This window comes from Corvus moneduloides, chromosome 20 (assembly GCF_009650955.1).
Source record: "Corvus moneduloides isolate bCorMon1 chromosome 20, bCorMon1.pri, whole genome shotgun sequence".
Lineage (NCBI taxonomy): Eukaryota > Metazoa > Chordata > Aves > Passeriformes > Corvidae > Corvus > Corvus moneduloides.
The window spans coordinates 295632-303759 of NC_045495.1; the positions used below are offsets into that span (position 1 = coordinate 295632).

General features: G+C 47.4%; 1 long non-coding RNA gene across 1 annotated transcript; it reads left to right on the forward strand.

Moving 5' to 3' along the window:
- Nucleotides 1–1863: 1863 nt before the first annotated feature.
- On the forward strand, nucleotides 1864–7825 carry LOC116453881. The gene is made up of 3 exons (XR_004243958.1): nucleotides 1864–1983; nucleotides 2956–4287; nucleotides 6146–7825. It is a non-coding gene; the product is annotated as an uncharacterized LOC116453881 (long non-coding RNA).
- The last annotated feature ends 303 nt before the right edge of the window (nucleotides 7826–8128 follow it).

Consider the following 8128-nt stretch of genomic DNA (forward strand, 5'->3'; position numbering starts at 1 on the left):
TAATCCTGCCTGGGAGGTGAGGATTTGGGGTTTCTCAAGAAGTCATTTTTCTTAGTAAAGGCAGTGATTAACCTTGCTTCAGTCACGAGCAGCAGTATTTAAAACAACCAAAAAAAAAAAAAAAGGCAGCTGAGAGCTGCCTGCAGCTTGGCTCAGGCAGCCGCTCCTCCATATGGCGTGTGAAATGCCAGCACATGAAATTAACTCTCATAAATAAGTAATAAGGGCTGATTTGCCCAGATCTGGATGGGCTGACTTCCTGTGGAACACAGCCCTTAACCGTGGCATCATTGTAACTGCAGGTGTTTGAGGCCGCAGAGTTCCAACAAAACATGTATTCTGGGGAGAACCTGGAAGGAAAAAAAATGCTTTGGGAAGGGGGCAGCGTTTCAGCCTCATTCCAGGGTGCTCAAGGAGGAATGCCTGTTTGTGTTTTCAGAATTTAATGTTTCAGTTTTCTGACACTTTCCACAAGTCAGGCTCAAGGAAAACTATATTTTGTTCAAACAGAGCCTTTGAAGTAACCAAAATTTTCCCTCTTCCAAAGGACTCCTTGTATGGGAATTCTTTTTCATCTCCAGAACATGAGAAAATTGAAATCATGAAACTTCCTCTGAAAAATCAGAAAGATTTTTCCCACATCACACATCTCATGTCATCTTTCACTGACACTGCAGGGGCTTCAGACTGAAAGTCCTGTTCCTGCTAGAACAGAAATTCGATATGCAAGAAGGTGGCAAGACTTTAAGTAGAACTCTAAGACTTAGAGTTGCCCATCTCTGATAAAAATGATTAAACACAAATAGTCAAATTCTCACAGACCCTGAGGACCTGAGACAGCAGTTTTTCAGCTCATCTGCAGGAAGCCTTCCCAAGTTCCTGGTGTCCACTTGCAGCAGGAGTTGGTTCAGGTATTGACCCAGCGGAAAGGGCCAAGCACCAATGTCTGAATCCCCATTTCCGGCAGCACCATGGGTTCCTGGAGGCCTGATCCTGCTGCAGGAATGACTGGGAAGCCACAAAAACAACGGAATTTTTCTTCAGTCACCCTGAGTGTACAGGAAGTGGTGTCACTGGGAGTCACAGGGACTGATGGATGGTCCCCAAAGTGCAGCGGTACCATCTGTCAGAGCTGGGGTTAATGGGGGGGAATGGAAATAGCCTGAGCCTGGACAGCTGACATCATCTGCTAAATTAACTGAAAACCAAGGCACACTGTACTCCTGCTCCTCACTTGGCTGTCATTAACCCCAGCGACAGCTGCAGCTCGGCAGTGCCCGAATCGACACGGAGCCTTGGGCAGCTGGTGGGGGCCAGTGAGCTGGGCTGGCATGGCCGGGCTCTGCTTGGACATCGCCCTGAGCACTGCTGTGGCACAGGGTGACCCCCCCTCATTTCAGTGGGACACCAGGCTTGGCTTCAGTTTGTCCCCAGCCACTCTTAGGGCACAGAGAGGGACTCACAAAGAAGGGGAAAATTCCACTCAGAATTCATTCCCATGTGTGGCACAGAGCATCTCACGGGCGAGACTGTGCATCCCTGTCACTTCTCCAGGGCCTGGTTCCTGCTCACAGCTGGTATCTCTGGTACCAGCTGGTGGCCTTCAGAACCAAGCTCGCTCTGCTGCCAACTGAGAAATGTTCCAAATGCATTTGGTGCTCGACTGCAGAGTGCCGCCTGTGCTGGAGACCAAATTAACCCACACCTGACAACGTGGAAAACCAGGCATTTAATTTTTTAATGGCTTCAAATACTTTACTTCTTAATTCCCATTTGTGGCATAAATACTGAAGGAAATTAAGTTATTTAAGAGCAAAAACAGATCCTAATTTCTGTTTGATGTCTTGTTCTCACCTTACAGGAAGAAAGGTACATTCAGAGGCTGGTTTTGGCTTGGAAGGCACCACCCGGCAATGAGAGGCTCCAGCTCTTCCTATGGGTGTGATAATTCACAGTTTTAATAAGTTTTTTCCTGTCCTGAAGGTAAAATACAACACTGAAACTGCCAGGAGCAGTTTTCTTGGTTTGTGGTTCCAGCATGGCCTTTTCTGACCTTTGGACATATGCCATGAATGCTTTAATCCCAGCAAGGGTTTTATCTTAAGCAGATACGAGGAAGGATCTGAGAAGTAGGTCAGGAGACATTAGAGGCTGTTTGATTAATTGTGAACCATGTGCACATCACGGCTTTTAAGCCTGAAATACCATTACTTGGATGCATTGAAGCTGCTGTTTTGTTTTAGAAAATAGTCAAATGGACAGCTAGTAAGAGAAAGGAGAGAGGAAGGACTGGGTTTCTGGGGACCAAACACCATTTCAAGCAGGAAACCACCCCCACAAGCAGTTCCTTGTGTTTTGAGGTGGCAGCAGCCCCAGCTGTGGCTGCAGCAGCTCTGAGGGTCCAGCAGCAGGGACCGGCAGCACCCGAAGGGCGCAGGGCGAGGCTCGGGGCTGGCGATGGTGTTACGGACAGGGGAAGAGGAGAGCTCCAGCTGTCTCCTCTGCTAGCAAAACAGTGCTTTGGGGACACTCCTTAGATCCTTTCCTAAGTATTGACAACACTTTTTTTTCCCCCCCTCACAGTGCTTTCCCAGCCTGTGTCTGTCCAGGGTGCAGAGTTTTCATTTCTTTTAATGGTTCTCAAGAAATTATTGAGAAATCAAAATACATTTCAAAGTTATCTTCAAGGCTTACTGTGGTTCAAATGGTTTCTTGAAATCCACAGTGCAGATGCTATTTTTCAAAGCTCTACTGGTCCCCAAATGATTGTAATGGTGTATTGACTGGCTTTACTGGGGTCTTGGGAGTTTAGAAAGGAAAAAAGTAACTTAGCAAGTGAAAACCCTTTAAATATATATACATGAAAGTTTTTGAAGTTCATCTAATCTGTCTCTAGTTTGAGTATTTATAAACCAGACACTGTCATTGAGGTTAACAGCACCTTCCCGTTCCCAGGAATGTTACAGCAGTCAGTTGACTGCAGCTCCTTCATGCCTCAAGGAAGAGAAACCCACCCATCTTCCAGGCTGGTGCGCCCCTCATGCTTCCGAAACTGCTGCCAGGAGTGACAGCTTGGTCTCACAGCACTTCCCTGCAATTTCTGGAGAGCCCAGGATCCTGAAATGTCCACGTAACAGCATTAAAACAAGATGAATATAGCTCCATACCCTGGATCTGTTTAACCTGATAAATAGTTTCAGTTAATGGACAGCAAAAGGAATGATGCTCAGTAAATTTGATTTTATGAGCCTTTCACTTATTTGCTGTACCCATTAGGTCGGAAGTTAGGTAATGGTAAGTGTCCATTAGTGCATTAGCTCAGTGATGAGGGAGCTGAGTTGGAAAAAAAAGAAAATGGTGGAAAACCCCCTGAAGCCATGTGCATTTATTAAGCCTGTTCGTTAGTGACGGTAATGGACACTGAGCTGGAGAGACGTCGGAGTTTGGTTCAGGTGGAAAGTACAGCAACCCCTGAATCCCCTTCTTCCTCCCCACAGCATCTGGTCCGTGTTCCTCCTGCCATGGGGAGCCTGGGAGAGCCACAGGGGCTGTAAGGCAGGGATGGGGCTGCTCGTGTTCTCCTGGGAAAGTCTCTGTGCAGTGCTGGTGGCAACCTGGGACTGCTCCTTCCAATCATGAATACATGACCCAGCTCGTAACAACCAAAATAACCATTTCATTGATAACCCTTTCTTTTACTCACTTCGTTTGAATTTTTTTCTCTGCCCAGGCAAATTAGTTTTTAAAATCTCTTTTCTCAATTTTTTTGCTACCCTGGGATTATTTACACACCCCACAAAAAGCTGTTTACTCTTCTGGGTAATTCAATGAACATTCACTTGCTTTGAATTAATATGCAGCGTTGTTCCAAGTGCAGGCAATTTACTGGTAATTGGAACATCTCCTTACCCTGGAAAAAACATCCAGCCTCCCAAGTTAGTTTTCACAAGTGGCATTAATGCAGCAAGAGAGCCAAATTCCCTTGTTTATGTGCTAGCAAGGAAAAATGGGGCTTGTTAGCAATTAGAAGGTAAATTTTCTTCCCCTCCCTTCCTGATGGTGCTTCCCCTGTAGCTGTGAGGGCTGTTCAGGGTGACTGGAGTCTGTGTCCCCCCATTGCCAGGGCTGGGTGAATTCCTGCTGTGGTGTTTAAGCAGTTTGCCCGTGATGTGTTGCAGGTGCTGGAAGGAGTTTGGTGGGTAAAAGGGGTTTGCAGCAGTGTGTGGAGGAGCAGGGTGCAAAGAACCTTTTCAGCAGCAGTTGATCTCACCTGGATGCACATCAGAGGTATGTGCTTTGAGCTATTTGTAAACCAGGTGACCACTGCAGAGAGCTTTGCTTGCAGGATGTAGTAGGAATGTGTCTGGCTGGTGCCCAGTGGATTGCACTGTCCCTCGCTCAGCTGGTGATTGAGAGTTAAATCCAAGAGCAGTGTCAGGCTCAGCAGCAGACGTGTTTCCATCTCAGTCTGCTGGGTGCACTCTGACCACAGACAGGCCACGCCGGGATAGAGACCTGTCTGTGAAGCTAATGGAACCTGATAGATAGAAAATGAAATCTGTTTTCTCTGCTCTGTTGTCTGCTCGCTTCCCTAATTTGGTTCCACTTACAAGGGCTACTTACAATGCTAACGCTTCTCCAGGGGTTTCCCCGATAATGAAAACAACTTTGTTAGGGACTGAGGACAGGGAAAGAGACAATAAGTTACATTTGTTTGACACAGTTTTGAGGTCCCAGTGGGAGCACTTTGAATCTATGCAGTCCAAAGCGAGGCTTCCTGTGCCTTTCAGAGCCTTTTTTCCCCTTAAACTTTCCACCCCGTGTATAACCTCCTGCCCAGGCAGGACACGGGGCTCAGCCAGAAGGGAAGACAAAATGTTCTGGGGTTAGTTAAACTCCCAGGTGGGGTTTGCTGCTGGATGTCGCTGTGAGAGAAGCTCCCCTGTGGAACGACAAGAGTCTTGGAGCAGCAGGGCCCTCCAACAGCCTCTCTTGCTCTCAAGACGTTCTTTCTCTCATCACATTTACTGTAGAACTGGGAATCTTCATTATACAAATATTTTTGTTGATTTTTATGCTTTGCTTTTGACCTGTGAAAATGTGTTTACAACAGAGTTTGTGTTAACACCCTGAAAATAAACAAGTGTGAATATGGCACCGATCATGTTAGGACAAAAATTAATGTTGCATATGCAACATTAAATATTGCTAAAGAATTTAATTTAATTAGGGAATCAGTCCTTATGAAAGCCAGCAAGCCGATGGCCCAGAGAGCTGAAATCTTCTGGCTGTGGCAAGAGCTGAGCACACACGATCTCGCTGGGAGCATCCCCTGTTGGCTGCTGCACGGGGCACACCTGGCCCTGCTGGCAGCGGGACAGAGCAGGGCTCCTGTGCTGCCAGCTGTGTCCTTAGCTGCATGAGCAGGGACCAGAGTTACAGCAACCATCTTTAAGGACCCAGTCTGGGACAATATTCAACTTCACTTCACAAAATCTCTGGGTGGAAATAGCTTCCAGTCACTAGAACCAACCTGGGGACAATATAAACCCACAATCGAGAGAAGAAATCCTTCACAGCCAATTAGAGGTCTCTTGAGCTAACAAGTGCACTTCAGGCTCCTTGACACCTGCTCATAGAGGCAGCAGAGCTCAGGGGCTGCACAAAAAGGTCTCCTCCATCCCCTCCTGCTCTTCACAGACCCTCTGCAAGCCCTCCAGGGGGCTCGTGGCCCGTCTGCAGCCCCCGTGCTGCTGAGACACCGGCTCTCCTGCCCGTTTGGTACCTGGCACGGGTGGCATCCCCTCAGACGTGGCAGCGGAGGGTGCCGCAGCCTTGGCTTCAGCCATGGAGAAGATGTGGGCTTGTGGACAGTCCCCACACAGCTCAGATTGGGAGCGACGTCTTCCTCACACCCAGTGCAGTCCTTACTCCCCAAGGCTGTGCACTCACAAAGGGTGATTAATGTGCTGCTTGGGAGAGGACATTAACTGAGACATCCTATTTACAAAGAGCTTCCTAGCGGTGTCCTCAGGAGAACAGGGATCCAGACAGCAGAGTGTGTGTTGTTAGTAATGTAAAAGGACACTGTTATCTGTATTGCATCACTGAACTCCATTATGTCTTTTATTCACCTTGTTTGCAGGACAAATGCAGTTCCCTGTGAAGCCATCACCAATCGGCACCTATTGGCAGGTCACCAGTTCGGGTTTTGTACCATGAAGGAAACAGATGCTGCTGTATCCTGACAATACATGGCTTACAGAGCCACTGACTCAGCAGCAACCAAATCCTCAGCTCCCACAGCACCCCCGGCTCCTGGCTGGCCACCCTGGGCACTGCCAGCAAAGCCACCTGAGCAGGCAAGGACAGGAATGCCCAAGGATGGGACCATTGGCAGGACTTTATCCTCATGCCAAGGTCTTTTTCCTCTGCCAGTTCTCAGTGGAGCTTTCCCTGCACACCCCCTTGCCCGCTTGTTGTTAGAGCTTGACACAAGCACGGGCGTCTCAGTTGGTCACTTGGTCCCTGTCTCCTCCCAGAGCAGGTCCTGGCTGTGGGACCACTGCCAGTGGCAGGGCTGGGACCAGCTCACACGCATTCCTTGCAGGTCTGAGGTCCCTTGGCAGAGCTCTGCAAGCAGCTGCTTCCCTCTCTCTCTGCATTAAGATTAATGTTTGAACAGCACTTGTCCCATCCATCTCTCTGGGAGCTTTCCTCCAAACAAATAGCAGGAGGAGGTGGCATCTATTTGAGAATGACAGGGCTTCAATCTATTTATTCCACAGGTAACCGCTCTCTCCTGAAATGTCAGATTGACTCTTCATCTTCCACGGGCTGCGGTGCGAGTGCACCGTGGCGGGTACGGGCCCGCCTCCCTTCATTTGCAAGGAAAAAGAGTCACTGAGATTGATTGCACAATTGAATATGCAGCATGGTAAACAGTTATTTGGAAATTATTGTTTGTGTTTAATTATGACATACAGAAGTTTAACAGTCATAAATTTTTCATTGGAGTTGGAATGCAAATGAAAGCATTAACATGCATCAACGAAAGACACAAATCAGCATTTCCCACAGCGAATCACAGGATCTGGGGCTGGCAGCCCCACGCTGTTCATGAGCATCCCCCTCCTCAGCATCATGGGCCAGAGCTTTCAGTGAGCTGAGAGTGGCTTAGAAACCAGGAATTAGTTGTTTCTGCTTGGTTTGTTCTCTGTATAAAGTCCTTAAGGCAGAGCAGTGGCTATAACAGGCAGCGAGGGCTTAACTCCCCCTTAGACTTTTGGGGTGCAGCCAGGGTGGAGAAGGGACTGTGGGTGTAACCTCCATCCTGGCAAAATAGGAAAACTTTCTGGTTTCATGAAAGTGCCTTGTCAGCACTTTTGCTGGTCTTTCCAACAATTGTCAGATGAATTTTCCCCATCTTTTCTCTCTTTTTATTCTTTTCTTATCTCTTTCTTCTCCTTCCCGCAGCACATGCACATGGACACATGCTGTGGCTCTTGGCAATTGAAGAAAATGAAAAATAGATGTGTAGAGGGAAAAAAGTTTAATAGCAAGAAAAGATGTGCTAGAAAAGAGGGCGGTAATAAAAGAATCTAATTAAAATGGAAAATTTCCATGGGAAAAGGAAAAGCTGTTGGGGGAGGCAGAGGTAGAACATTGTTTCCATCCAGCCTACTCATCTAGGGGAAGAAGCAGCATTTCCCAGCTGATTAAAAACTGGTATGATAATGAAAGATGAGTATTTTTCTGTCTTTGTATTTCTGAAGCAAATCTCTCATGGGACAAAACATATCACTCAGTGAGTTGCATAATGTTTAATTCTGTATTAGGCAAAGATCAAACTGTGTCTGTGTTGTACAATTCACATGTGAGCAGAAAGGTGAGCGCACGTTTTCTGAGCACCCACCTATGCCACCAGAGACAACAGTTTTGGGGAGGATTTTAGGGGGAGACAGGAGCCCAAAGGGTCTTGTGACAGTGTTTCAGGGATGAGCAGATGGGGTATGGAGATCTCAAAACAGATGTGCAGAAAGGGCTGACCTGTAGCTGAAGGATGTGTTTGAGCAGAGCTGACCTCGTCATCAAAGCCTGAGATGAAATATCTCCCCAGATGAGTTCT